Source organism: Polypterus senegalus, chromosome 4 (genome assembly GCF_016835505.1).
Source record: "Polypterus senegalus isolate Bchr_013 chromosome 4, ASM1683550v1, whole genome shotgun sequence".
NCBI lineage: Eukaryota > Metazoa > Chordata > Cladistia > Polypteriformes > Polypteridae > Polypterus > Polypterus senegalus.
The window spans coordinates 215,086,936-215,098,662 of record NC_053157.1 but is presented as its reverse complement, the minus strand read 5'-3'; the positions used below and the strand labels follow the sequence as shown (position 1 = coordinate 215,098,662).

The 11,727-nt window shown below is 41.5% G+C and overlaps 1 protein-coding gene across 1 annotated transcript in view; it reads left to right on the top strand.

Moving 5' to 3' along the window:
- The first annotated feature begins 10,946 nt into the window (after nucleotides 1–10,946).
- The window catches only part of ky (kyphoscoliosis peptidase), a 32,360-nt gene continuing 31,579 nt past the window's right edge, over nucleotides 10,947–11,727 (top strand). Inside the window, exon 1 of the mRNA XM_039751937.1 lies at nucleotides 10,947–11,025. The gene's annotated coding sequence lies outside the window, so the exon portion shown is untranslated. The remainder of the gene's footprint in view (nucleotides 11,026–11,727) is intronic.

Genomic DNA, 11,727 nt, shown 5'->3' with positions numbered 1-11,727 from the left:
ACCTCTCTCACCAAGGCTCTTCTCCCCGGTAGCTCAGCTTGGCGGACGGCCAGCTCTAGGAAGGGTTCTGGTCGTCCCAAACGTCTTCCATTTAAGGATTATGGAGGCCACTGTGCTCTTGGGAACCTTAAGTGCAGCAGAAATTTTTTGTAACCTTGGCCAGATCTGTGCCTTGCCACAATTCTGTCTCTGAGCTCTTCAGGCAGTTCCTTTGACCTCATGATTCTCATTTGCTCTGACATGCATTGTGAGCTGTAAGGTCTTATATAGACAGGTGTGTGGCTTTCCTAATCAAGTCCAATCAGTATAATCAAACACAGCTGGACTCAAATGAAGGTGATCTCAAGGATGATCAGAAGAAATGGAAAGCACCTGAGTTAAATATATGAGTGTCACAGCAAAGGGTCTGAATACTTAGGACCATGTGATATTTCAGTTTTTCTTTTTTAATAAATCTGCAGCAATTTCAAAAATTATTTTTTTTGTCTGTCAATATGGGGTGCTGTGTGTACATTAATGAGGAAAAAAATTAATTGAAATGATTTAGCAAATGGCTGCAATATAACAGAGTGAACGATTGAAGGGGGTCTGAATACCTTCCGTACCCACTATATATATATATATATATATATATATATATATATTGTGTAGTGACCCGGCAGTCAGCGCTGGCGGCATGATGCATTGTGGGTAATTTATGTAAAGTTTACTTTTGTGTTAAATTAGCAAGGCAATCGAATTATTGTTCCTGTTGTAATTGTTGTATGTGTTTGTGTTCAACTGGTGGGGTGGTTTTGGGTTATTGCCGTCTGGGGTTATTAAATTGTAAATAGTTACCATCAATGAGAAAGATGGCTTCGTTAATGACCTTGGCAATGGCTTTGCAATGAGATTGAGCTTTGTTTTCTGACTATCTGCTCAAATAAAGAGATACAACAGGACAGAGCTGTGTATTGCTAAGATTTCATCTAAGCAATGATTGCCGAGACACTCGGAGTCGTGCGGTGTATGGGACACGAGTGCTCGCTGGCTTAATGAGCTAGGTACAGCTGTGGGCATGGCGCTGGCATTCCGCTGGCCGACCAGCTTGGGGGAAGTGCACGGAACAGTTCGGCTCTGAAAACTTTAAGACTCAACCACAGGTCGCTACATATATATATATATATATATATATATATATATATATATATATATATATATTATAAAAAGAAATCCTGTCCTGGAAAGCAAAAGCAAGGCTACGATATGTGATCTTCTTGGAAGACGTTTAAAAGACCCGCGAGATGAAAGAGACTTCCCACGGTGTGTCTCACGGGAACACAGAACGAGATTCTTGCAAGACACGTCCTACTTACAAGCAATATCAACAAATAAGACCACGGGCAGAAAAAACAAATCAGTAGTGTAAAGGCAGTCATGCAGCACACACAGCTCCAGGGCTCTCAGTGCATATAAAGTGTATAAGGTCAATACTGTAGAAATGAATAGGGAGAAATTAAATGAATAGGGTAGAAATAAAACGTCGACGACTAAACGAAGAAGAAAGAAAAGTGCAGGGAAAAGAGACCAAAAAGCCGTGAAGAGAAAAAAATGCTAAAAAGAACAACAAGTTTAATTTCAAAGAAAACACAATTCGGTCAGGCATATATTTATGACGACGGAGAAACGATCGGAATGCGAGCAGCAGACACACAAAGTAGGAAAAAGGACAGCGGCTGTAAAGGCTTTAAAAAGATCGAAGGGCAGCGCGACAGCAGCAACCCCCCAACCGCGCACGAGCAGCGTTATACGTCCTGCAAGAAAGAATTTAAACACACCTGGGGCTGTAAATAAAGGACAAGTATTGTTTTTAGAACTTCACGCAAGACCAGGCAGTGAGCCATCATTTAAAACAAGTCCACAGACATCTAACCCTAGCAGTTGTTGGATTGCATCTATCAGACAAGCATTGTGTGCTCCCAGCTCTTAAAACAACGATAAGAGACAAGCAACACGTACAGCTCGCCAGTAGCAGGAAGACAGCAGATGATGCGATGGCATATCCTTAGCGTACGTTCAGCCGCACCTCCCCTTCACAACGTGAGCAGCATTATACATCTGGCGAGGAAGAGATGTAACCACGCAAGTATTGTTTTTACAAAGGTTTTTAAAGTAAAAGTGAAAATAATGCATATGTAACAATTCCCAAGAAAATAACAATCTCTTTAAATTGTATATTGCCGGCCTAAGGTAAAGTCATCCCTGATGGAGGATCCAAGAAATCATGGGAAAGAGTAGTCCTTTCATCAGATTAGCGCTATTTCAGAAGTGGAATGGCAAAATAGGGGAGGCAGCTTGATGAATGAGGTCTCCAGGACTCTAAGCAAATCCAAATCATATTATGTGATATCATCTGATATGAAATTCTACTCCGTACTTCTAGAATTTTTATTTTTATACTATATTGAGGATTTATTCAGTTCTGTGTATTGTACTGTATTGTATTGACCCCCTTCTTTTTTACACCCACTGTATGCCCAACCTACCTGAAAAGGGGTCTCTCTTTGAACTGCCTTTCCAAAGGTTTCTTCCATTTTTTCCCTATAAGGGTGTTTTTTTGGGAGTTTTTTCTGGTCTTCTTAGAGGGTCAAGGCTGGGGGGCTGTCAGGAGGCAGGGACTGTTAAAGCTCATTGTGGCACTTCTTGTGTGATTTTGGGCTACACAAAAATAAATTGTATTGTATTGTACTTTATATCCGGTAAACCAAACATGGGGGGGTGGGCGAGCGAAGCTAGCAGGGGGCGGAGCCCCCTAGTAAAATAAAAAAAATCTTGCGACGATATGAGAGTTTTTTCCTGCGACGAGATGTGATCATTTGAAGACAGACAGAGACACTTTCACGTCCCACAAGACAGGCAAGTCATGTCATACTTACAACGTTTGGAAGCAAGTCCCGCAATACACATGTAGAGCATGTTATAGATAATGGAAGTAGGAAAATGCAATAGCGCAAACAAATGGAAAATATTACTCTGTGAAATAACAGAACAGCGAAAAGAGCTTAAATAGTACTTGAGGATGTCTGGGGGAGAAGAGAGACAAGGCAGTGAGACAAAAGGACAGCTGCCGTACAGGCTTTTAAATGTCCTAAAGATGCAGATCACGCAGCAATCGAGCAGCTGATCGAGCAAAGAGGAGGTAGAAAAACCCCAAAAAACTGTATTTGTTCCCCATTTTATCACTGTTAAAGAGGGGTTTAGGAGGAGTTTCTTTATTTAGTCATGTTAACACAAAAAAATAAGTTAAGGTAAGGGAGTTAGATAATGCAAATTTACACAAAAAAAAAAAAGGTTACAGGATATACAGTGATCCCTCGCTGTATCGCGCTTCGACTTTCGTGGCTTCACTCCATCGCAGATTTTAAATGTAAGCATATCTAAATATATACCACGGATTTTTCACTGGTTTGTGGATTTCTGCGGACAATGGGTCTTTTAATTTATGTTACATGCTTCCTCAGTTTGTTTGCCCAGTTGATTTCATACAAGGGACGCTATTGGCGGATGGCTGAGAAGCTACCCAATCAGAGCACGTATTATGTATTAAATAAAACTCCTCTATGATATACGATATCCCGCGTGGTGCTTCACACACTTCAAAGCTCTAACAGCCCGTATTGATTTTTCATTGTTTGCTTTTCTCTGTCTCACCCTCTCTGACATTCTCTGCTCCTGACGGAGGGGGTGTGAGCAGAGGGGCTGTTTACTTAGAAGATACGGACTGTCCTCTAAAAAATGCTGAAAGGCTACCTTCACATTGATCCCTTCATTGCGGCCGCTTTATCGTGGGTGCTTGCATACTTAAAAGCCCAACAGCCCTATTGATTTTTCATTGTTTACTTTACTCTCTCTCTGACATTCTGTGCTCTTGACGGCACACCTTGAAGAGGAAGATATGTTTGCATTCTTTTAATTGTGAGAAAGAACTGTCGTCTCTGTCTTGTCATGGAGCACAGTTTAAACTTTTGACTAAAGGGTGTTACTTCATGTCTAAAGGGCTCTAATAATGTTAAAAAATGTATTTAGATGGTCGTAAACAGGTTTTCTATGCTCTAACTGGGAAAATATTAGATTTATAAATAAAGGATCCTACTTCTTGGAAATTCATTTATCTGTCTGGATCAGATCAACCGCTATAAACAAGGGTTTACTGTATAACTGTGAGGAGAATATTTATAAACAGTGTGGGAGAGTTTCTAAGGGCTTAAAATATTTAAAAATATCCATACAAACATATGCTTTCTACTTTGCGGATTTTCACCTATCGCGGGGGGTTCTGGAATGCAACCCTCGAGATCGAGGAGGGATTACTGTACTGTATATCAAAACCTTAATCATTATCGTCGATATTTCTTACTGAAAAGTCAAATGGCACAGGGAAGAAAGGAATTTCTGGAGCAATTTGTGTGGGTTTTCAAAGCGACTATCCTTCCTGATTTACTGAAATTAAGTTCTACATGTAATGGATGTCTGTCGGAACAAATGTCATACATAAGGGTAGTCTGTCAGTTCTGCAATCCAAATTCAAAGTTAGGTGCCAAGGTGCCAAGCTGAGGAGCAGAACTGACACGCTAGTCTTCTCTGATATTCTGCCTGTGCCACGTGCCAGTCCAGGTAAGACTCAGGAGAATAGAAGGCTTAACAATTGGCTCAAATCTTGGTGCAGGATAGAAGGGGGAAGGTTTATGGGGCATTGGGACTCCTTTTGGAACAGATGGGACCTGTTCTATCATGACAGGTTACATCTGAACTGGAGGGGCACCAATGTACTGGGGAGGCGTATGTGTAGGCTAGTCGAGGATTGTTTAAACTAGGGAATGAGGGGTCAGGGAGTTTAGGACAGGCCAGGTTTAGATCTATACATGGAAGAACAAACAATGGTGTAGAAATAAAAAAGCACAGTAATGTAAATTCTAAGCAAACATTTAAATGTAGAAGGAGTAACACATTAAAAATAGCTTGCCTTAATGCTAGAAGTATCAAAAATAAGGTAAGTGAGTTGGAGTTGTATGTAGCAGAGCATAATTATGATATAAATAGCAATAACAGAAACCTGGCTAAATAACAAAGATGGGGAGGAATGTGACATAGAGGGATACACATTTTTTAGGAATGATAGACAGAACAGAAAAGGAGGTGGGGTTGCTGTTTATGCCAAACAGGATTAAATGTAAGACCTCTTCAGATGGATGATGAGCCCCATCTTAGTGAGGACATGTGGCTTCACCTGGAAAATATTAGGGAAAAAGGTCTTATTTTCTGCGGTGGGTTGGCGCCCTCCAAGGGATTGGTGGCTGCCTTGCACGCTGTGTTGGCTGGGATTGGCTCCAGCAGACCCCCGTGACCCTGTGTTTGGATTCAACGGGTTGTAAAATGGATGGATGGATGGTCTTATTTTAGGAGTGTGTTATAGACCACCCAATTCAGACAGTAATTTCATCACACATCTTTTTAGTAATATCAAAAAGGCAAGTTTACAGGGGGATATTATTGTCATTGGGGACTTTAATTATCTGAATATAAAATGGGATAACCTTGCAGATGGAGGAGCACAAGAAACGTTTTTAGAAGTAATTAGCGACTGTTTTTTAACACAGCATGTTAAAGCACCAACAAGGGGTGGAAGCCTGTCTGGATTTAGTATTCTGTAATAATCAGGATAGAATTGAGGGTGTAGAGGTGATTGAACCACTAGGGTCAAGTGACCATAATGTAATACAATTCTCAGTATTTTGTAAGAGTGCAGATGCAAAGACTAAAATTGTTAAGTTGAACTTTAGTAGGGCTAATTTTGAGCAGATGCGACAAAGTCTAAGTAGGATAGACTGGGATAAGCTTTTAAATGTGGAGACAGTCGAGGAGCAGTGGAACAGGTTTAAAAATGTTTTACATGTAATGCAGGACAGATACATACCTAAATTTGGAATTAATAGGAAACTAAAAAAAACTCCACAGTGGATTAATAAAGATTTAAAAAGAAGTTGCAAAGGAAAAAACTGCTGTATAAGGCATATAAGACTAATGACTGCAAAGAGAACAGTAGCGTATGAGAAAATGAGGGCAACCATTAAGAAGGATATCAGAGAGGCTAAAAGACAGTTGGAGAGGAATATAGCAGATAAGGCGAAAGAAGACCCCAAGAGATTCTTTCAGTATTTTAGTAGTAAAAGAACAGTTAAGGAGGAGGTCAAGTTCATCAGGAATAGTAAAGGGAATTAAAAGATACAGACAATGAAATAGCAGATGCCCTAAACTTACATTTTTCTGAGGTGTTTACAAGTGAGCAAGTGGATAACCTCCAGAGGTAAACGCACTACTAAGGAGGTACTGAGGGATTTGGAAATTGTAGAGGGAGAAGTGCTGCTCAGATTAAATAAGATGAAATCAAACAAATCACCAGGCCCAGATAATATTTATCCTTGTGTTCTTAAGGAGGCTAGTGAGTACATATATAAACCCTTGACACATATTTTTAGGAAGTCACTGTGCACTGGAGAGATTCCAAAGGACTGGAAAATGGCAAATATCATCCCATTATATAAAAAGGGTGACAGGGCAGATCCAAGCAACTATAGGCCAGTAAGCTTAACAAGCATCACAGGAAAATTAATGGAAGGAATTATTAAGGATAAGATTGAGCAACACATGACAAGGACAGGAGTTATTCTGAACAGTCAGCATGGGTTCAGAAGAGGGAGGTCGTGTTTTACTAACATGTTGGAATTCTATGAGGAGGCAACAAAAGGATACGATCAAAGTGGAGCTTATGATATTATTTATCTGGACTTTCAGAAAGCATTTGATAAGGTGCCACATGAGAGGTTGGGCATCAAGTTAAAAGAAGTGGGAGTTCAGGGTGATGTTTTTAGATGGGTGCAGAATTGGCTCAGACACAGGAAGCAGAGGGTGATGGTGCGAGGAACCTTATCAGAACTGGCCGATGTTAAGAGTGGTGACCACAGGGGTCAGTGCTAGGGCCGCTGCTATTTTTAATATATATAAATGATTTAGATAGGAATATAAGTAACAAGCTGGTTAAGTTTGCAGATGATACCAAGATAGGTGGATTAGCAGATAATTTGGAATCCGTTATATCATTACAGAAGGACTTGGATAGCATACAGGCTTGGGCAGATTTCTGGCAGATGAAATTTAACACTAGAATTACTAGAGTCTACGAAAAAAACTCGTAGATCCGGCCCACCTTAAAACCATTCGCACCTCTCTGCCAGCGTCTTTTGTCATCTAAATGTGCTGATAAAAATCAGGCTGCAAGCAGCCGGCTATTCCATCCCCCCACCGACTTAGAACATGCACAAACTTCTGCCAGCTCATGCCTTGATTGATTATCTGGGAGTGAAGTGGAGTTTTAGAGTGGAAATAGTAGATTGTTATTTGGAACACACGCATTTTATGTATGTTCCGTTTCTACAGTAACCTGTGTAAACACATTGTTAAAACAGAAACTTTTTCATATTTTAGTAATAAATGTTACAAAATGTAGGCATAAACTATAAAATGTGTGAAGCCTGAAGTCCTAAGATCAAATAAACACTTTCACAAAAGGTTCAAGAATGACACAACAGCTTCCGTAGTGTACCAGTAAGATTTGCTGACTCAGAGAGCAGTAGGGTTGCTGTGCCTCAGAGACCTGAATTTGATTCCCCGCTGGGGAGAAAATGTTACTTTTTTTTCTTTTTAACCTTCGCTGCTGTGCCTGCCTGCCTGAACTCCCTGTCTATCTATATAGTAATAACAGTAATTTTATTATTATATAGGAGCTTCCCTGTCTGCCTATCATATAGTGCCTTTCCTTCCTATTCTATCTATATATCTATCCCCTTAGCTGTTTTTTATATATCTACTAGCAGATTACCCAGTGGCTTCACTCACTGAGCGGAAGGGAAAAAAATAAAATGCAGAATCTGGAGGAATTTGTAGCTCACATCAGGCAACTGACGCCTGTGTGATGTGGTAGACTGTGAAGACTGCATCCGTCAAATCCGATTCTATTCAGCATGTTGTTCGGGTGTTTGTGAGGCCCTCAATTGTGATTGTCGTATACTTTGATCAGCGAGCCTCCTCTCTCGATCTGCTACTGTCTCACTTTCTCTGTGTGACTCTTTTTGTCGATGTTGACGGTTCCTTAAGTCCCCAATACACTTTTTTTTTGGGATTTGCCCTGGTATTTTAGATGTCGGCATAAACCTAGACTGTTCGGTAGGAGCCGTGCTGCCAAACGATGTCATCTGAAAACATGAATTGTATTTCATAATGTTCTGTAGAAAATGAGTTGAATTTGGATTTGCGCCAGAAATAAGAGACAACAACGGTACAAGTGGATGGCTTAAAGGTGTTAATTTCACATTGCCGTCTGAACAACACATCCCACGTGATTCAAATTTAAACCGCACCTCCCAGCGTCCACTTTGTTGTTATGACCTGTTGCCACTGAAGGCGGTTTACACCTCGGCGCAGTTAAAAAGTGGAAAGACATAAAGCTGTTTTCTTCATCTCTTCTACTATCAATTACTGGGAATTAAAAAAAGTTACAATGTGGCAGTTTTGTCTGTCTCTCAGTGCTGGAGTTCAGTACGGAGGGCTGGGACAGGGCGACGCGGGGCGCACTACATAATATGTAATTTCCATATCGTGTGGTCATACGTAATTTCTGTTTCAAACGCGAAAAGAATTTTATATATATAGATAGTAAAAATACGAGCAATTCACTTCTCAAAACGGAGTCATGTTGGATCGAACTTGTGACCTTTTGATTACCAGTCAGCAGCTGATACCATTACACCACCGAGGCAGTTATAGTAAATGGGTGTTAAAGTGGCATGCTAATGCGGATTTTCTTTTTCTGCAGTTATATTTTTGAATAAAAGTGCACTTGTTCTGTTATATTTGTAACTTTTGTGAAAATGTTACTTTGATATTTGGACTTCAGGCTTCATACATTATATACTTTATGCCTACATTTTGTCATTTACTACTAGAATATGAAAAATGTTTCTGTTTTAAAAATGTGTTTACACAGATTATTGTAGAAACGGAACACATATGTGTGTGTTCCAAATAACGATCTATTATTTCCACTCTAAAACTCCACTTCACTCCCAGATAATCAATCAAGGTATGAGCTGGGAGAAGTTTGTGCACGTTCTAAGTTGGTGGGGGGATGGAATAGCCAGCTGCTTGCAGCATGTCTTTATCAGCATATTTAGATGACAAAAGACGCTGACGGAGGGGTGAGAACGGATTTAAGAAGCAATTTAAGGTGGGACGGATCTACAAGTTTTTTCGTAGGCTCTGGTAATTCTAGTGTTAATGTCAGTAAATGTAAAGTATTACATATAGGAAGTAAAAATGTTTGAATACACAATGGGCGATCGGAAAATCGAGAGTACACCTTATGAGAAGGATTTAGGAGTCATAGTGGACTCTAAGCTATCAACTGGTCAGTAGAGAGAGAGAGAGAGAGAGAGACCACAGACGGGAAGTGATGTAGTTGACGGGTGGAATCCTGGGAACCGGAAACAACATCAGGGTGAGGCAGGATCTTGAACAGCGGAACAGAAAGTGATGGTGGATGGCTTCTGATGACCACAAAAGGATAAATGAGACGGATTCTTCTGCTGGTCTACAGGGGGAAAGGAGAAAAGGTTAGAGGACAGCGGCAACTCTTTTTCTGGCAGGAAGCCCCTAAACTGTCTCGCATGCGCTCATGTGTGATACCCTGCCCAGGATAAAGTGGGTGTAGGAAAAGAATGGATGGTGTGATGGAGGAGTAGACCCATATACATTGATTTAAGAAACCTAAGATTTCATTTACAAGTCATGCACAAATCTGGGATGATGTGGAATCTTAAGGTTGTTTACTAGAAACACCACTTGATCATATGAGTAAATCTACTCTTTGCCTTTAAATGAACACATTTCTTGACTCCTGTCTTGACACCGATCTGCGGAGATCTCTAACTTCACTTTGCAGCAGTTTTACTTTTACGTCCCCCAGCTCCTCCATCGTGTGACTGCTGCATCATAAGCATAGCTATGCCACAGAGCAGGATGCTAAGCAGGTAAGGGTGGCGTCTCAGATCATTCCTGGCCTCAGAAAGCTTTGCTCCCTCAGAGCCTCTTTGGAAGGTACAGGAGCATTTTAGGTAGAATGCAGATTATTGGCGATGAGGGTTAAACCTGAATGTATCTGATAAAAAAAAAAAAACACAACATCAAGTTGTTGATGCATTTACTTTAAACCCCACAGAGCTATAGGACTCTCTTCATTTGCTAATAACCCTGCAGTCGCAGTGTTGTACGTTTTTCCTGCGGGAGAACAGCAGTATTCCATTACACAAAAGAAAGACAAGACAAGCGAGGCGCTACGTGTTAAAAACAACCCCAAGCTCCAGAAACATGAGCATCCTTCAAAACGTTGGGATACTTGTTCTGACGGCTGGATCTTTCTGCTCACTTAGCTCAAAGGCAGTTAGCAATAAAGATTTGGTTTTTTTTCCTTCTTCTTGAAACTGCCATTCACTTTTCTTGTGCGTTGCACTAGTTACGGACTTGAAGATGATTTAACTTAGAAGCATCTTTGCCTTCACCTAAGACCCGTGGTGAGGCGCCCTGCACAGGCAGAGTTCAGTCAACCCTTCGTGCTGCAACAGGCTTGGCAGGGAACGCTGGTCCTGGGGGGATACATGCTGCATTCTCACACCTCTCTGACCTTGGCACGGCAATGCCCCTCTCGCTCCAGTAGCCCCGGCTTTGACACGCTGTCCCTCACGGGAGTGGAAAGTTGCTTTCTGGCCTCTTATCAGCTGCTTTGTAGTATTTTTAGGCCTGTCATCCCCTCTGTGTTATGACTGAGTAAATCCCAGGTCCCTGGGCAGTGTATAAAACGGAGCCTGGTCTAGAACTCCTCTCACACTTCATCAGTGATGAAGAGAGAGGAATAAGAAAGCCGGCTACTTGGACACGGTAAGGCTCCCATAACAGCAAAGATGCAGAGAAAGTGAGAAGGCTGCATGTTAAACCTGTGCACATCTGAAGCAAGGAGTCTGGGGACATCTTTTGAGATTGAGTGCACATGCAGGCAGGTCTCTGCCTGCCATTTATACAGATATCAGAACGTGTGTGTGTGTGTGTGTGTCAGCTCAGAGTGAGAAAACATGGCAGACAGCTCCACATTCATGACCAGTCCAGAGGACTGAGTCTGGGACCCTAAGGTCACCAAGAGGAGGATCTGCCTGTAACTTTGATGTTGCTTCTATATCTTAAGGCATCCCCATACTGTGATCTTTTCTGGGGTCAGGACACAGCAGGGGGCCATTGAACCAGAAGACTGCAATGGTTTGTTTTTATGCTACACTAGAGAGGTCACTGGCTTGCATGTTTAGTCAATAAATAAGGGGAAATGGCGAGAACAGAAATTGCGTACCATGTGTCTAGGGGTCTGGTCCACCTCTCGGACAGTTCAATGAGTGGGTGTCTGAGCTGACCAGGAGGCTGGAGAATTTAGAGGATTGTTTTGGTCTGCGAGCAACGTCATTATAAGTGAAGGACGCCACCCGATTCTGGTTTGTCTGAGCCGAAGTTCAGGAAAATCCCACTGGTGAGGTTGTATGGGATCCGAGTCCTCTTGCTTCTTGTATGGCGTGTGAATGTCGATGCTTGGAGCTA